Below are 17,649 nucleotides of genomic sequence, written 5' to 3'. Positions count from 1 at the left end.
TAAAAAAAAATAAATAAATAAAATAAAAAAAAAAAAAAAAGAAAAAGAACAGAGTTGAAGGGCTTACACTATCTGATTTCAAGATTTATTATAAAGCTACAGTACTCAAGGCAGTATGGTACTGGCATCAAATAGACAAAGAGATTAGTGTAACAGGATAGAGAGTCCAGAAATTAGTAAAGATATACAGGACAACACACTGTTTTAAACAGAGGTGGAGAGACAATTCAGTGAAGAAAGAATAGTTTTCAACCAATGGTGCTGTCACAATTGTATATCCATGCACAAAAACAAACAAAAAAACTTCAATCCATATCTTCCACCATATACAAAAATTAACTCGAACTGTTCATAGATCTAACTCTAATACCTACAACAATAAAAGTTCTAAAACCAAACATAAGACAAAATCTTTGTAATACTGGATTAGGTAATGATATTTTTAGATACGACATCAAAAGCACAAATTTTAAAAGAAAAAAATGATGAATTAGATCTTCCAAATTAAAATCTGCTGCTGCTCCAAAGACAGTGCTAAGGAAATGAAAAGTCAAGCCATAGACAGAGACAAAATATTTACAAAGCATATATCTGATAAAGGACTTGTATCCATATATAAAACAGAACTGAACAAGAAAACGAACAACCCAATAAATGGGCAAAAGATGTGAAAATACACATCATCAAGGAAAATACAGGAATGGCAAATAAACACATTAAAAGATACTTAGCATCATTAGTCATTAGGGAAATACAAATTAAAACCACAATTAAGGGCTTCCCTGGTGGAGCAGTGGCTGAGAGTCCACCTGCCATTGCAGGGGACACGGGTTCATGCCCCGGTCCGGGAAGATCCCACATGCCGTGGAGCGGCTGGGCCCGTGAGCCATGGCCGCTGAGCCTGTGCGTCTGGAGCCTGTGGCCCACAATGGGAGAGGCCACAACAGTGAGAGGCCCATGTACCACAAAAAAATAAATAAATAAATAAAATAAAAACACAATTAAATACCACTGTATACCTATTAGAGTGGCTAACATTAAAAAGCCTGCCATACCAAGTGCTGGTGAGAATGTGGAGCAACAGAAGCTCTCATATACTGCCGCTAGGATGTAAAATGGAACAACCACTTTGTACATTGGTTTGGGAGTTTCCTGAAAACCTAAGTATAAAACTGCTATATGATTCAGCCATTCCACTCCTTGACTTACCCAAGAGAAAAGAAAGCATATCTCTGTCCATAGTAAAACTTATAGATGAATATTCACAGAAGCTTTATTTGTAATACCCCCAAACTGGAAGCACTCCAAACATCCATCAACAGGCACATATGTATAAACAAACTGTGGTATATCCATACAATGGAATACTATTTGGCAGTATAAAGGAATGAACTATTCATATGTCAATATGGATGAATCCCAATAATTATGCTGATTAAAATAAGTCAGATGACAAAAGAGTACATACTGTATAACCATATTTATATAAAACTCTAGAAAGTGCAAATTAATCATAGCAAGAGAAAGAACATCAGTGGTTGCCTGGAAAGATAAAGCCAGACGTGAAAGGGAAGTGATTACCAAGGGGCCTGAGAAAAATCTGAGGGGCAATGGATACTCTCACTTTCTGTATTTCACAAATGGTTTCATGGATGTATACATATGTCAAACATTTGCAAACTGTGCACTTTAAATAGGTGCACTCATTGTATATCAACAGTACCTCAATAAAACTGTTAAAAATAGGACATCCCATCAAAGTCAAAGAACCAAGATTAATATGCTGTATCTATCCTCTTACTGCTTCAAATAAAGTAGGAGTAGTAATAGTAGCAGCAAAAGCAGCACCAGTAGCAGCTAATATCTGAGGAGTTATTGTGTATCAGGCATCCTTTGAAGCACTTTATATGAGTTAACTCATTTATCACTCAGGAACTGCCCTGCTGTTTTATGAAGCACGTGCTATTATCACACTTCACAGATGAAGACTGGCTTATTTCCCTTAGCGTTATATCTTCGGGGTTCATCCATGTTGCGGCATGTGTCAGAATGCCCTTCCTTTTTAAGGCTGAATAATATTCTATTGTATCTATATACCACATTTTCTTTATCTGTCCATCTTTCCATGGACCTTTGGGTTGCTTCCACCTCTTGGCTACTGTGAATTGTACTGCTGTGAATATGGGTGTACCTGACTTTCAGTTCTTTTGGGAATTTACTCAGAAGAGGACTTGCTGGATCACATGGTAATTTTATGTTTAATTTTTTGAGGAATAACCTTACCCTCTCATTCTTAAATTGTAGTTCACAGAGTGAACTTCCTAGAAGGCAAACCTGACCATATCATTCTGAGGGATAAAATCCACTAACGGTTCCCTAACTGACTTTAGGGTGAAATTCAGATTCCTCAACACAGCGGGTCTTTCCCAGAAAATTCCATCTTACCCTGAGACCCCTACCCAAGGACTTCACTCCTTCCTCTAAGGTTCCAAAGCACCTTTTACATATAGTATCTCTATTAGCACGTCCCTCAACTCTATATTAATGGTTCTACCTCCCCCAGGAGGCTGTAAGCTACTTGACAACAAGATTCATATTTTTATTCTTTCATAGTGCTTAGAACATTAGTAGAAACTTAATACATATATGAATGAATGCCAGTTCAGCTATCCAAAGAATAAAAATATTGCCGTTTTGTAAAGTAAGCACTGTAACAGTGGAGACAGAATATAGGTTAAACATATGTGTGCGTGTGTGTGTATAATGCACATAGGTTAGACACACACATACGTATACGTGTAATGAGAAAACCTCTTTTTTTTATATGTAACATGTAGTCATTCACATGTTAGTTTCCATTTTCATTCTTAAGCTCTTTATGATGCAGTCTAGGGGCCCTGCTAAGCACAGTGGGGGTAAAGAGGCCAATGATACACAGCCCCCTTGAATGACAGGCACAGTACCAGATACAGGCTAATATCTAGGGTGTCTCTCTGCTGAGGAGTAACACGCATCTGTGCATGGACTGGGCCTTTGATTTTATGAACACGCCACACAAGAAATATGTTCTTCCATGTGGGACTAGGAATCTGGGATGACTTCTTGATTAAAGGTTTAACAAGCTTCTGCTTTATACACATACACAGAGCAAAAATGGTTTCACTGTCTAATAATAAGACATTAGAAGAGTACTTCAGCATGCAGCTAAACCTGATAAAAGATCATGGCTAATGGCTTTCCTGAAGCAACAATTCAAACTAAAATAAATGACAGTTTCGAACTGTGCACACTAGACGACTGGGGGATTTTTTTTTCCTTTAATTCTGTGAATCTTTCTGGTAAAGAAAAAACATCAGATTTTCCAAAAAGATTCTGGCTTTCCACACTGCACTGCCACAGGAAAAATAATAGTCACAAACCACATTGCTGGGCTTTCTACTGATGAGCTGGGCCTAAAAGGGGAGTCGTGCCCTCGGCCCATGCCAGGTCACTATAAAGGAGTGACCTCTCTCACAAGATATAAGTAAACAAAACAAGCTTCTTCCAGGCCAAATGCATTCTCCGTGGACCCTAAATGAGCAAGCCTTGGGACACTTCAACCTGCACAATTAGGAACATTACAGATCAGCAGAATCTCTGGGCTTAGCACTTTACCTACATTAGAAACAAGTGTTTTGATAGGAGTAAGAATCATGGCAGCAGGAAATAAACTGATAAACAAAAGTATACCAAGGCCACAGAATCAATTTCTGAATATAGAGAAAAATTATGGCCTGGTCAGTTAGGTCTCAGAATTAAAGAAAATATACTGGTGCCAGAAGTGGAATTCTTGCATCAAACTTAAAAAGCCTAAAATTCAGTTTTTCAATTCCAGTAAAATCTAAAAGCTATGGTAACCAAGAACCTCAAATGAACTTCGAAGTTCCTTAGACCTGAATCATGTAATCAGGTTGGATCTGCCTAGCCTAATTTCTTACGTGGGGCCATGCAGACAGCCTTGAAACAACACTTTTAAAACCGATCTCAGAAGTGGACCTCCTTCACATAGCAAATTGAAAGCAAAACAAAGGGCATTCATTATCTGAGTTACACGAGGATAAGTAAAGTGGTCTGTTTAAGCCACCAGAGAGACCTGACCACTGTGCTTGTGGTTAGGGAACATTTAATTTATGAGTGCAATGTAATACAATCATATATATTTGCTAACTATATACACGATGAGGTTCTAAGAAAGTCAAGATCTAACAGGGTCCATCCTCAAATTTTACATGTTTAAAAGCCCAAGTGAGAATATGTTCTACTCCAGGGTTCCTAAATTACTCAAAGTAGAGTTTCTCTAGAGAGAAATATCTGCCATGAAACAGGACCAAGAAGGGTGAAGCTCAAATAATCAAATGTATGACATGTGGCAATCAGTTAAGCTGAAGCAAAATTCAGCATCGCTGAATATGAAAAACAAACTGAAGTGTAAGGGAAATTGTAGGAGGAAAAAAAAAAGAACAAAGGGGTAGAGGTGGTGATAAGAATGTCAAGAAGCAGGCACAGCAACTGCAAAGAGCAAAGATGACCACGAGGGGAAGAAAGAGGACAAGACAATAAGAATAGTCCAGAATCTAGGGACAGACCCTTCTTGAGCCACCTCAGAGGCCCTGAGGGCACCCCTGAATCACAGAACATTCAGAATTGAGATGCCCAGAGATAAAGTTCTGCTGAATTATCTTTGTACACTCTATTTAACACAATGGGGACAGCATGCATAAAAGCCACATGCTTCTAAGAGGACAAATGTGAAAATATGTCTCTCCAGGTCTCACCCTGTATTTGGAATGTAAAGAGTAAATACATGTGATGGGTATGTGTGAGATCATATATGTCTATGGGGTTACTTTATCACCTGTTGTGTTGGGACAGGACTTCGATTAACAGTAGCAAGTGGAAAAGACTTGTGTACAGGCTGTGCTTTATATCTTAGGGGTAAGGATTTAGGGTTAAGTTCTAACAGCTGTAAAGTAAATGTCTGATGCCAACGATAACTCTCACTCTCCTCTGACTGAAACATATGTATACAGTATATTCTCCAGAAAGTGAACAATTTTCCACATCAGCAGATGACTGAAATGAAACGGTTAAATTTAATTTAAGCTTCTGTTCATAAACACACCAAGTTCACAAATGAGACTGTGTAGCATAAACTCAGTATAACGCAGTAGGATATAGGTAGGTCACAGAGAATGCTCTAAGGTGCCACCAGCTTACCAATGTTTTGTGTGCATTTGTCCTTCAATTACACAGCTTTCAAACACACAAAGGACAACAAACAGCCCTAGAGAGAGGTGAGATCTGAAACTATTAAATTAAACCATAGAGGATAGGTACTGCGATTATAAACACGTTCTGCATAGCCCCAAGAGGTACACTCAGAACCAAGAGATGAGAACGAGAAGATATCTTCAGCTCTGCTTCTGAGTACTGAATAATGTGATGGACTAGCTGAGAATAATAGTTACTGTGATCTCACTGCATTCTCATAACAGCCTAAAGAGATTACAATAAAGAAATTGAGGATGAGAGATGGTTTTGCCCAAGGTAACAGAGCACATGTGTTGCAGTCAGGATGCAGAGACCTACCAAAAGCCAAGGTTCTTTCTGTCATTCTAGCTGTACTCACAAGTTTCTGGTCTTCAGGGTGGGTCAAACAGTTGGCCGACCACTGGTCAGCAGTGGTGGGGGGGGGGGCTTTATACGTCAACTCGTTATACACAGACGTTGCCTAAAAGTCCCTTGTTACCCTGACATGCTACAATTCTCTTACCAAAGCACACTGCTTGCATTTCCTTTCAACACTTACTACTTTGTTGAGGCAAAACCCTACAGCAGCTTTCTCTAGCCTTCTCTGGCTCTTAATTAAGTCTCTCCTATATAGGAAGCAGGATTCTATTTTTTATGTCATTATTCATTTTAACAGTATAAGATTAGCCTTAGACATCAGGAAGAGAGGGACAAATGAGGAAGATCCAAGTGACTTGAGCTGCCCATCTATGAGACATCTGAAGCTGGGAGAGGGAAAAAAAAAAGATGCAGATCTTCCTTCATAAATAAAACTTTCCATTCACACACACACACACACAAACTGGAATGAAGACACAAACAGTGTGGACCATATAACTGAACACAGGAAAGATTAAACTCACTGCATTCTTTCATTCTTATGACAGAGCTAAATGACCATGAAAGTTTATCAGGGTAAGAAAAGATAAGAGGAAAATAAAGTGAGCTATGGGTTTCCTTAGGAATAGCAATTGTTCCTGCTGCATATGGCAGCAATTTAGAGCATAGGAAAGTTCATGAAAAAGTGCTAGCATCACAGGCAATGTGGAGAAAACATTTAAATTAAGACACCATAAAACTACATTCATGTCTGTCATGCCCTACTGAAAACTTCAGCATACATTCTAAGGAAATGAAGATAACTAATTTAAATGTGTGAAAAGTAGTATGATCCTACAGAAAGGGCACAAGCATTGGGATTGGGAGACCTGGAATCCAGGCCCTACTGAGTGGCCCAGAGCCCCTTAACTCCAAAATGAAAAGGTGTAAATTCTCAAATAATACAATTCTAAGCTTTACTTAAAATCTGAAATTTACAAATTGGATGAAACCAGCACATGTTATTCTAAACAGTCACACTCATTTTAAAAGTCAAATTTATCACTATGATTATCAGATTCAACCTTGATCAAGATTCAACCTTGATCAATCTCACAATTAGTTGGTCTCACAACATCTTAAATATCTTCATGAAAAGAGGTTCACTTAGTCTAGTTGTTAAAAAAAAAATGTTTTTTTTCTGAGCCACAAAATCCTTAAAAGATTTCCCTATGCATAGAATGTAGCTGATTTTCATTTGGCAAAGGATCAGAAATTCTGGACACACCCAGGCTACCTCCACATTTCATCTGGGTTGAGTCTTCTTTTAAGGGCTTGAGGTTCCTGCCAATGTCTAATGTATACACACCTTGAAGGATTTAGTAAAGACAGCTGGGTTGTCTTCTGTCCCTGTCCTAAGCAATTTCTAAGGGCAGGATAAAGTAACTGGCTTCATTCAGGTCAGAGCAAGAGCCAGGATTAACAAAAGGATAATCAAGTGACATAACCAGCTGACTGCAAGGCATTAACAGACTCAAGAGCATTTGGAACACTGCAAGGGGGAAGTGTCTAAATTTAGTTTAATAGGATTTTCTGCAGCATATTCCCTCTCTTTCTAATTAATTTTTTTCTAATATTTTCAAAGTCACAGAACCAGTAACACACTGTTTTAAATACTAAAGATTTTTAAATGTGTTTAATATCTGTCAGGGCTAGCTACCTTATGATCCTTCTTTCTATTTTTTCAAGCTATACTTGATTATTTCTCCATAAAAAATTCATGATAATTTTACAGTAGCATTTTTTACAAGTATCACGTTACATTTATAGTTTAATTCAGGTAAAACTGATACCTTTATGATGTTGAGTCTCCTTATCTAAAAAAGAACATGGTATGCCTTTCTATTTCTTATGCCTCCTTCTAAGGAAGAATTTTACTTTATTTTTTTTAAGAGAAAAAAAAATTTATTCCTAGCCATTTTTTTTAATGCTACTGCAAATGAGGTCTTTTCTTCCACTCTATCTTCTAACTGGTGGTTGTTTTTATCTATGTAAGCTATTTCTGTATGTTAATATTTCTGTATGTTAAAATGAGTGTGCTGGGCTTCCCTCGTGGCGCAGTGGTTGAGCTTGCGCCTGCCGATGCAGGGGACACGGGTTTGTGCCCCGGTCCGGGAAGACCCCACATGCCGCGGAGCGGCTGGGCCCGTGAGCCATGGCCGCTGAGCCTGCGTGTCCGGAGCCTGTGCTCCGCAATGGGAGAGGCCACAGCAGTGAGAGGCCCGCGTACCGAAAAAAAAAAAAAAAAAAAAAGAGTGTGCTTATTGTTTGTCATGTTATTCTATTTGATCCCTTAAAGCTTTCTAGGTACACAGTCATATCATCTGATAATAGCGATGATTTTACTGCCTCTTCCAGTTTCTATACTCCCACTCTTTTTTCCTTGTTGAACTGTGTTGATGACAAAGTACCTCCAGAATAAAGTTAAGCAACAGTCTTATTCCTGACTCTAATGGGAGTATTTTAAAATTTTGGCATGATGCTGGTTGGTGAGACTGAGGCAGATTAAGGAAGCATTAATCTATTCCTATAAGGAATTACTGGAACGAATACTCCATTGTATCAAATGCCTTTATCACTTCTGGAAATAATTATATACGTCTCCTTGCACCTAATATGGCAAAATGTGTTAGCAGCCTCCCTCATAGTAAGCCATCATTGAGCTTGAATAAGACCAACTGGATTTCTCCCCCAACATTTTGTTATTTAAAAAACTTGAAAACAACAGTGCAAGAACAATCTATATATGTACTATCTCAATTTTTTAAATTAACAATTTTGTACATTTGTTTTTGATGTGTATATACATATTACATACAGATTTATATATATATTTTTTGCTTAACCATGTGAAAGCAAATTCCAACTTTATGACACTTCATCCCCAAATATTTTATTAAGCAACTCCTAAGAATAAGCACATTGTCTCAAATAACCACATGCCAATACCACACTTTAAAACAATAATTTCCTAATATCCATATCTTATCCATGTGTGATTTGCTTAGATCTTCAGAACATCTTTTAAACTCACTTTTCCGGAACATCAATCATGGTTCATGAATGACATTTAGTTTTTATATCCTTCTAGTCTTTCAGTTCTGAAATGTTTCCCCTACCCCTTCTTCTTTTTCTTCCATGACACTGGTATTTCAAAAGACCAGCTCAACTGTTTTGGAGAATGTTACAAATTTCAGAGTCATCCAATTGTTTTCCGATGGCGTCACTTAACTTGGTCCTCTATGTATTTTTTGAAATCTCAAAGAGAGGTGCAAAGGCTGAATTAGGTTCAGGTTAATTGTTTGGCTGAAGACTGCCTCCTAAGGTGAGGATATGTGCTTCAGCTTACATCACATCAGGAGGCATACAAGTCAGGTTGTCCCACTATTATCAATGCTCAGTTTGATCAGCTGGTTAGAGTGGCCACTTCCAGGTTTCCCCTTGAGAAAGTTAGATCTCCACCTTTTCAATTAGAAATAATTTTGTGGTGTGACAACCTAGTACCATACAAACATATTAATGACTCTAACATCATTTATCAAAATCATTTTTTAATTGGGGGTTACAGAACTGTGATTTTCTAACTCTATTATTCCTTATACACTTACTAGGTGTCATTCTTCAGTAAAAAGCCAGCTATTTTTTGCTTCATTTAATTCTTTGCTTCCTACCCTTAATTTAATTATGTCTGATAGTAGGTTCAAACATAATCCTGCTTTTTAAAAATGTTGGTCTGCCTCTACTTGGTATACCATCACAGACGTAGTCATATTAAAATGAGGTCATACTGGATTAGGGTGGACCCTTAATCCAATATGACTGATGGCCTTATAAAAAGAGAAGAAACAAGGAAACAGAAACATAGGGAAAACACCTTGTGATGACAGAGGCACAGATGGAGTGATGTGTCTAAAAGACAAGGAACACCAACGATTGCCAGGAGTACCAGAAGCTAGGAGAAACATGGAACAGACTCTCCCCTAGAGCCTTCAGACAGATCATGGCCCTGCCAACACCTTGACTTTGGACTTCCAGTCTCCAGAAATGTGAGAGAAAAAATTTCTATTGTTCTAAGCCACTTAGTTTGTGGTTGTTTCAGCAGCCCTGGGATACACACTGCTTTGGTCTTAATTCTGTCATATTTTAGGTAATATTTTGTCTTTAAGCATTTACATGTTTTTCAACATTTGGATATTTTCCTTTGTATTGTTAGGACATGTATATGTGAATTTAAAAAATTATTTGAGTGTCCTGAGTTTCTGAGAGGATGACTCACTTCCAATTTCTCAAAGAGAAGGTAAAACTCAAGCCCGACCCTCATTCCCCACCTCCTGTGGTCTCACCACCCCTCACCCGGCCCCTATCCCGACTTCTCCCAGATCAGGTCTTCGGTTACCTCCTCATTGTTGGTCCCTGACATTTCCTTTATTTTCTGGTTATCCCTGATACTCATTAAAACATATAATTGTTATATTTTATCCAGCATTCCTAAGTTTTGTAGCAAGACATTTTTTTTTTCAAGTTTTCTGGTCTTATTCCTCTGTGCACAGATTTCTCCTGTGTACAGATTGTGTTCATTCAGACCTCAGAGGGGGTCTTCCTTGATGGATTAGGCACTCCATTTTCACTGACTCCCTCTCTGCTTCTGTGGGCCCACTTCAAGGGGAGGGGTTATGAAATGGTGGAACGTTACAGCTCATTTTACCCATGAGGAACGGAGGCCCAACAGGAAAGGACTTGCCCCCAGGGCAGGCACACTGCACATGAGCACAATGAGACACAGCTGCAAGCTTCATCCCTCTCTTTAAGCAAGTCTTAGAGATGAGTTCGTCTGCCACTCTGCTGGATATGGTTCTAATATTAAAAGCCATTTGCCTAGCATCTTTATACCATATGTTTAAGTCCTCAGAGCTGGATTCAAAATATTGGAATAAGTGTTTTCTTTAGTCTGTGGAACATCTAGGAAACCATATGGCCTCACTGCTGACAAAATTTTAACATGGGTCTTTGTAATATTTAGGAGACCATTCAAATCAAAAGCATAGAATATAGGAAATTTTCCAAAGAAGAAGGGTAAAATAAAGGGAAAAGATGAACAATTTTTAATGGCAAGTGAATCTGGCTAAAGAACAAAAGACAGACAATAACTGGTAATCTTCAGAAAAACAACAAAGACAGACTCAGAAATGAATACTGCCTAACCTAACGTAACCTAGCCATCAGGAAACCACAGAAAAAGAGGGCTAAGGGAGAGAGCTCTAATAACTTCACAGTTCTGCTGAGTTTTCAAGCTCACAGCTGGCTTTTAGGATATCACTTAAGGAAATTTTAATTGGAGCTCCTGGACTTAAATTTATTCTACTGGGTAAATCATATGTATATGGAAAAACATAATAAAAAAGTCATAAATGCCCAGCAGGTTGAGAGAAATCTGGCCACATCTTCATATATGATTGAAAGAATATGAGATAAATAGCCCATCCTCTGATTCCAAATGGGTAGACACAATCAATTCAAAACAAACTAATAAAAAAGAAGAAAAAAGAAAAACAATAAGTCCCTAACAGATGGATCCTGAACACACAGAGGAGCTCAAGTTCTCTAAATATAATTTTGCCCACGTGTGGGACCATATGTTCTCCTTTGGAGATTGTGGTAGCCAGAACTATTTTCTTCTTTCAGAGAGATCACCAGTAAGCGTGACAATGCAGGGCACTCTCATGCACTCTCACTGGGAGAGTAAATTGATGCATCTATCCTGGGATGCAAATTTGCAATAGGGGTAGAAATTTAACAGGTATATTTTTTGATCCATCAACATGACCCCTGGGTATTAAGTCTAAAGACATGATTGAAGAGGGTTTTCACCATGACATAATTATGACAAATACTGACAATGACCTAAACATTCACCATTAGATGACTGGCTAAACAAATGATGGTACATGTCATCAATGAAATTCTATGTAACACGTAAAATGGATGGGGCACTAAACCAGTGGAGCTGGCCTTATTCGAAGAGCCACGTGGTCTTTCCTGGGAGTTTAAGCTCAGGACATAACACAGTGAAACAGGCAAGCACTGCTGGTCAGCCACGTGGGGCTAGTGTTCAGCATGGCAGGAGAGCTAAGGGGCAGGGAGAGCCGCAGGAGACAGACTAAGGCTCCTCTTGCTTGAATGCCAATCTCAGTGAATTTCCTCTTTGGCCTGTGTAAACTTGGGGTGGGAGAGACAGGAGAGGACATCCCTGGAGGGTAATACTGAAACTCCTGTCAATCTGGCAAGTATATATTTCAGTGGGTTTTAACTTAGTTTGGAGAAATATAAGATGTGACCATTTGTTTCCTTCACCTTGAATGATATGAAACAGTTTATGCTGGTTGCACAGAAGTCTAATAATATCTTCACCAAACGATTGACGGTAAATCCATTAGGATTATGTAGATGGAAATATTTCAGGGAATTCTGGCTTTTTTCCCACATGCTATTCTGTAATTTTATTTTTTACAGTTTGCACATACTATACCTTCAGGAAAAGAATAAAAACTGAATGAAAAAAATTGATGAAACATCTAACTTCTCTTCAAGGTCAGAAACATCTTCCACTGTACTTGTAACCTACACAGAACAGGAGCTTAAAGTCTAATTTGGTCCAACTCCTCAACATACGCAGAAGCAATGCCAGAGAGTTTGCTAAATGACCTGCCCAGCATCATTTTATCCATCTAGTTTCACCTTTTGTTTCCTTTTCTTCTTTCTCAGTTATTTAATACTTATCAACTTTGGCTGATGAAATTTTACCTCTTGATACTATGTCCTACTACCTTAGGTTATCTAAAGCCTGGGATTCAGAACCATTCCAATACAAACATAGTCACACAGATGAAAAAATAAAAATAAAAACTTCCCAAGGACTTTCTGCTGGTTCTCTCCCATTCATGAAGACTTTCCAGATATCGATCTACCTCTTCTGCTCTCTGTCCCCCTCTCTCCCTCCCTCTCTCTCTCTCATACACACACACACCTGTGAGCACAAGTCTTCTCTTTCATTAATCCCCTAGAACTGTACACCATTAAGGTTCTTCAACAACCACACTGCATTCCCCACAGAGATTTCCCCACCTCTCCCCATAACTATTGTCAAATGTCCTATCTTAAGGCTCAATGACCTCAAGGCCTTTGCTTCTCTGTCCAACATAAAGGGTAAAGGAGTATACAGCACAGAGATGAGGCTGCTTTTCAGTCCGATTCCATTTCTATGTGGACCAAAAATAGAAGCCAGTTCAAACAAAGTTCAAAAATGCCACCAGCTATATTTTACTTTCCTGGAGCCACTGGATACAGCAAAGCTCATGTATTTGTATTGTCCAGAACTTACAGCAGGTCTGGAAAGCTCTATCTCCAAGGCTGATATGAAGAGCAGTAATCACTGACAATATGGCTTGGATTATTTCATGAGGCAGAAATTCAGAGTCAGAAGGCACCATGCTTTATTAGACCAGACAATGGAACCCTGGGGAGGTTAAGGTGTTGACCAAAGCCATAAGTGAATAGCTGTGTCTGGAGTTGAGTCCAGGTCTCCAAGTCTTCCTACCCAGGAGTCTATTAAAGTACATAATATTCATCCTTAAGTTTTTCTAGGGTAGTACCTGGTCAAATCTATTTAAGGCCGATGATAGAATCCTACACACCAGCTACAGGACAAGATTAGGGGTGAACAGGAGTAAGTACAGAGAGACAGAAAGCAGAAAATGAATATGCTTTTCAAATTCTAATAGCCCATTTCCAGATTCTGGAGATTCAATGCCAATCTGGTATTTCTTTTTCCTTTCAAGCAACATCATGATGATAGAGCAGATGAGAAGACAAGAAGAATGCAGGAGAAGCAACCCAGGTCACATAGTGAGGAGACATGGCTTACAACTCCTAGCAGTTTCTGTAACTGCAAAACTGTGGGATATTTAAATTAAACCTTCCTCGATTCACTTCAAGCTCAGTAGTCAAAAAGACTGTTTGGGAAGCAATGATGGGGATTCCTTGATGAAGTCATTAACAGAAATTATGCACCAGGGGATTTCTAATGAAGTTGCTAATACAAGAACTGTTTATGCCAGATGACTAAAAATGTTGCTTTGAATTCCTCAGGTTATATTATGAACACAAAAGCTGGGACTGGCTACTACTCTGATTGGAGTTTATACAGGAATACATTTGAGGATGAGCCCAAGCTGAAAATGGAAAGCCAGCTATGAACATGGAAGAGAGCGGACTGTCTCTGCATCTGTTAGCAATGTATTTGCCCACCCCTAAGTGTTCATCTCCCAGTTTTCACATCCCATGTGGACTCTAGTACCTGTGTGGGGTCAGTGACCCCTGAGGAGGAGCTGTCAGCCTGTGACAGCATCAAAGTTCCAACTAGACTTTTAGTCCACTCCCCAGTGGTGTGTCCGTTCTTTCCATACACACACACACACACACTTTTTTTTAAAATCAACTACTGTACTGTATCTGTAAAAGACACTGAGGTTTCTATACGTTCTGTCTCTCAAAACCACCGTAAAATGAGCACAAGTCCAAGAAAGTAAAGGAATGTCAGAGGGTCACAGAGATACGCTGCAAAGATATGCATGGAGGTCAATTTAAGTTTTAGTACCTACACGAAAGATGTGGGCGGTTAGAAGAACCCAAAAAAGCAGGTGAGGAGCCACATCCCTGAGAGTCAAGTGATCGCTTTTCTGCTGTGATACATGCAAGCATTCTTCCTTTTTTCTTTTGTTTTCTTCACAATCAGTTAGCTTCAGGGCACAAGCATAAATCTGAAATCATCAGTATAAAATACAAATGTAACAGCAATTTGTGGCTAAAGTATCCTTCCCTGAGTTCCAACACTAGCTTTCAAAGATAGCCTCTTTAAAAGAAAAAAAAAAGAGGTGTCTTTTTTTTTTTTTTTTTGGCGGTACACAGGCCTCTCACTGTTGTGGCCTCTCCCGTTGCGGAGCACAGGCTCCGGACGCGCAGGCTCAGCGGCCATGGCTCACGGGCCCAGCCGCCCCACGGCATGTGGGATCTTCCCGGACCGGGGCCCGAACCCATGTCCCCTGCATCGGCAGGCGGACTCTCAACCACTGCGCCACCAGGGAAGCCCCCCCCGCCAAAAAAAGGTGTCTTCTTAATGTCAATAATGTGGGCCTCCTGAGTCCACAAGCTGCCCCTAATTAAAACACCAAGCTTCAGAACTGCGAGGACCTTGGGATTACACAGGGCCTCCATGAATCAGACTGCTAAACAAGTGAGATCACAACACAGCCTGGACTAGAACTAGTGGCCTTGTCTCCTCCTGATCTAGGGTCCCCCCCCACCCGAACCCAACCCCCAGTATGTCAAGATGCCTTTTAAAAATGCAACGTCAATACAAAAAGGCTCCTATTACTTAGAAAGATCAGATCTAAGAAATGACCCTGATATTCCCCACCAATTCCTTCAGATAAAATACCATCCTCAAATTTCAGAGCCATTCAGATACTTTGTTTTTCATAATGTTTCCATTAACAAAAAAATCTGAATAGCTTTTTCTTTGCTTATTTCTGCCAAGAAGAAATCCTGTACTAGCTCTCTGAATAAAGGCCAGCCTGACTGCAAAAGGGACTGTGGTTATGTAACTGCCATCGGACCCACGACCATCACTGGGAACGTCAGGACAGAAACGGCTTTTGACAGAGAAGGTCAGAAGGCTCCAGGCGAGCACACAAGGAGTTCACATACCTCCTGGTTAGAGAAAGTTTCAATCTGCAGGAGTACATTGAGTGAGACTCAAGCAATCACATTTCTTTCACTGATGTTACGTGACACCAAAATCCTGACTGACTCCGTGAAAATAATCCAATTACTCCATATGTGTGCAAAGGAGAGGCGGTACGTAAAGTTTCTAACCACTTGGAAATAAAATCTCCGATATTTACTGACACCTCAGGCATCTCATCTGCTGTGTATCAAGCAGAAACAAGATCCTGGGGTCCTTGAATTCCTTTCCCATCATTCATCATGTGCCCGTCACCATAAGAAGAGAGAGGGATTGCATTTCATTACGAGAAAATGAAAAGATCTTGATAAAATGCTGAGCTAAGAGATATCACTGAACATTCCAGAATTTTCACCCAATGAATAAAGCCATAAAAAACAGCCAGGGGAGAGAATAAGATGATATTTCTTATGACCTGCTTTCTAATTATTTTCTTCCTCTGTATTCCCTCTAGTAGTTTTTGCCTCTTTCCCCTGTAGCAATCTCTGGCTATTTTCTATTTTTTTCTTATTTATTTATTCTATAGCACTCTACAATTTTTATTGGATTTTCTCAAAACTCAACATCATGATTGCTGTGAAAGATATCACTGAAGTGCTTTCTCTCTTACTCCATCCCTACCAAAAAAAAAAAAAGATTAGTCCAGTCCGTAACCCCTATTTGCAAAAATTTTAGTGGGATCTATGAATATGAAGTTTGGTGTTTAACCCAATTATTTTAATACCTCAGAGCAAATCTTTAGGGAATTACTCATCCCCATTTTACTGGCACATAGAAATCTAAAAAGAATATGCTCACTTTACCTAGAGATGGATATTTTCATTTCTACCCGTCACACACTTATAATATTCACACTCTCAAATATTTGCTTTTTTCTCTCTTGGCTTCAGCTCTACTGTCTCAGCTGACAGAAAGGAAAAAAAACGACATTTTATAAATTGAATTCTGAAGGCTAAATGATAGTCAGTACTGTTAAGCTGGTAGAGACATGCCTAGCATACAGCAAATCCAGGATTATGGTATAAAAAAGCAATAGTTCCTTTTAGAATAAAACACTTGAGAAACTCCCCTGAAAAAAAGAACTAATGTTTTCTTATTAGCATAAAAAATGGGCGGTCAACACCAGACTCTTGGTACATTCCAAGATCTGCTCTTGTCTCCAACTTCCTTACCAGGATTTTTCCTTTCTGAATAATATGAAAGTTTCCAACTAGCTAAAAGAGAGAACCATTGCCAATGAATATCTTGAGAAATAGCAGGCATGGAAGAAAGTAGTAAAATGAAAGCTAACGTATACTTCATATAAATTCAGATCATTAATAATTATCCTAAATTTCCATTATACATTCAATAATAAACTCTATCAACAGGAATTAAATTATCATAAATTTCCAACCAAGAAATAAGTAGTTAATATTATTCCAAATATACTGAAGTTCAGTGCCTATCCTGAGAGCCAAATGAGATCCCTCTCCCATCAATGACTTTTCCATGCATTCGGCTCACTGCCTGCTTATTTCAACCAGCAGGGAATGAAGCAAGTTCTCAGCAATTTCAACTCAATTCTTACAAAACAATATTACAGAGAAAATTATAAATGTTCACACAGCAATTCTGCTGTCCTCTTTCATGTGTATGGAAAGGCTCTTGTACAAAACAGTAGAATAAAAAGCAAACTTTCTTTTTGTGTTTCTTTGAAGAGCCTTTATACCACTTAAATTGTACCAAACAAAATAAAAACAAAAATATTACCTCTAACCCCATTTTACAAAGAAGCAATGACAACTCCTAAAAAATGAAAATTGTGTAGTTAGTTCATCTCTTTGTTTTTTTCATGCATCTAATGCAACCAAAAGAGTACCACTAGGTTTCTTACTGCAGGGATTTCTGTGCCAGGAACCAGAGCTCAGGTGCTTGCCAAAGGACAAAAGATCACCAGCAATCAAAAATCTCAAAAAGGACCCCAATCCAGTGTACAAACATCACTTTTTCTTTGCTCACAGAGATACCCAGCAAATTTACAAAACTCGTTATCAATAGTGGTATACTGGGCTTCCCTGGTGGCGCAGGTTGAGAGTCCGCCTGCTGATGCAGGGGACATGGGTTCATGCCCCATTCTGGGAAGATCCCATATGCCCCGGAGT

The 17,649-nt window shown here is 39.0% G+C and overlaps 1 protein-coding gene across 1 annotated transcript in view; it reads right to left on the bottom strand.

Annotated features, from left to right (window-relative positions):
• Positions 1-17,649, bottom strand: part of SH3GL2 (SH3 domain containing GRB2 like 2, endophilin A1) — a 215,552-nt gene that overhangs the window by 103,566 nt on the left and 94,337 nt on the right. The window lies entirely within an intron of this gene.

This window comes from Lipotes vexillifer, unplaced genomic scaffold, assembly GCF_000442215.2.
Source record: "Lipotes vexillifer unplaced genomic scaffold, Lipotes_vexillifer_v1.1 scaffold31, whole genome shotgun sequence".
Taxonomy (NCBI): domain Eukaryota; kingdom Metazoa; phylum Chordata; class Mammalia; order Artiodactyla; family Lipotidae; genus Lipotes; species Lipotes vexillifer.
Note: the sequence above shows the minus strand (reverse complement) of the source record. Positions and strands in the feature narration are given on the sequence as shown.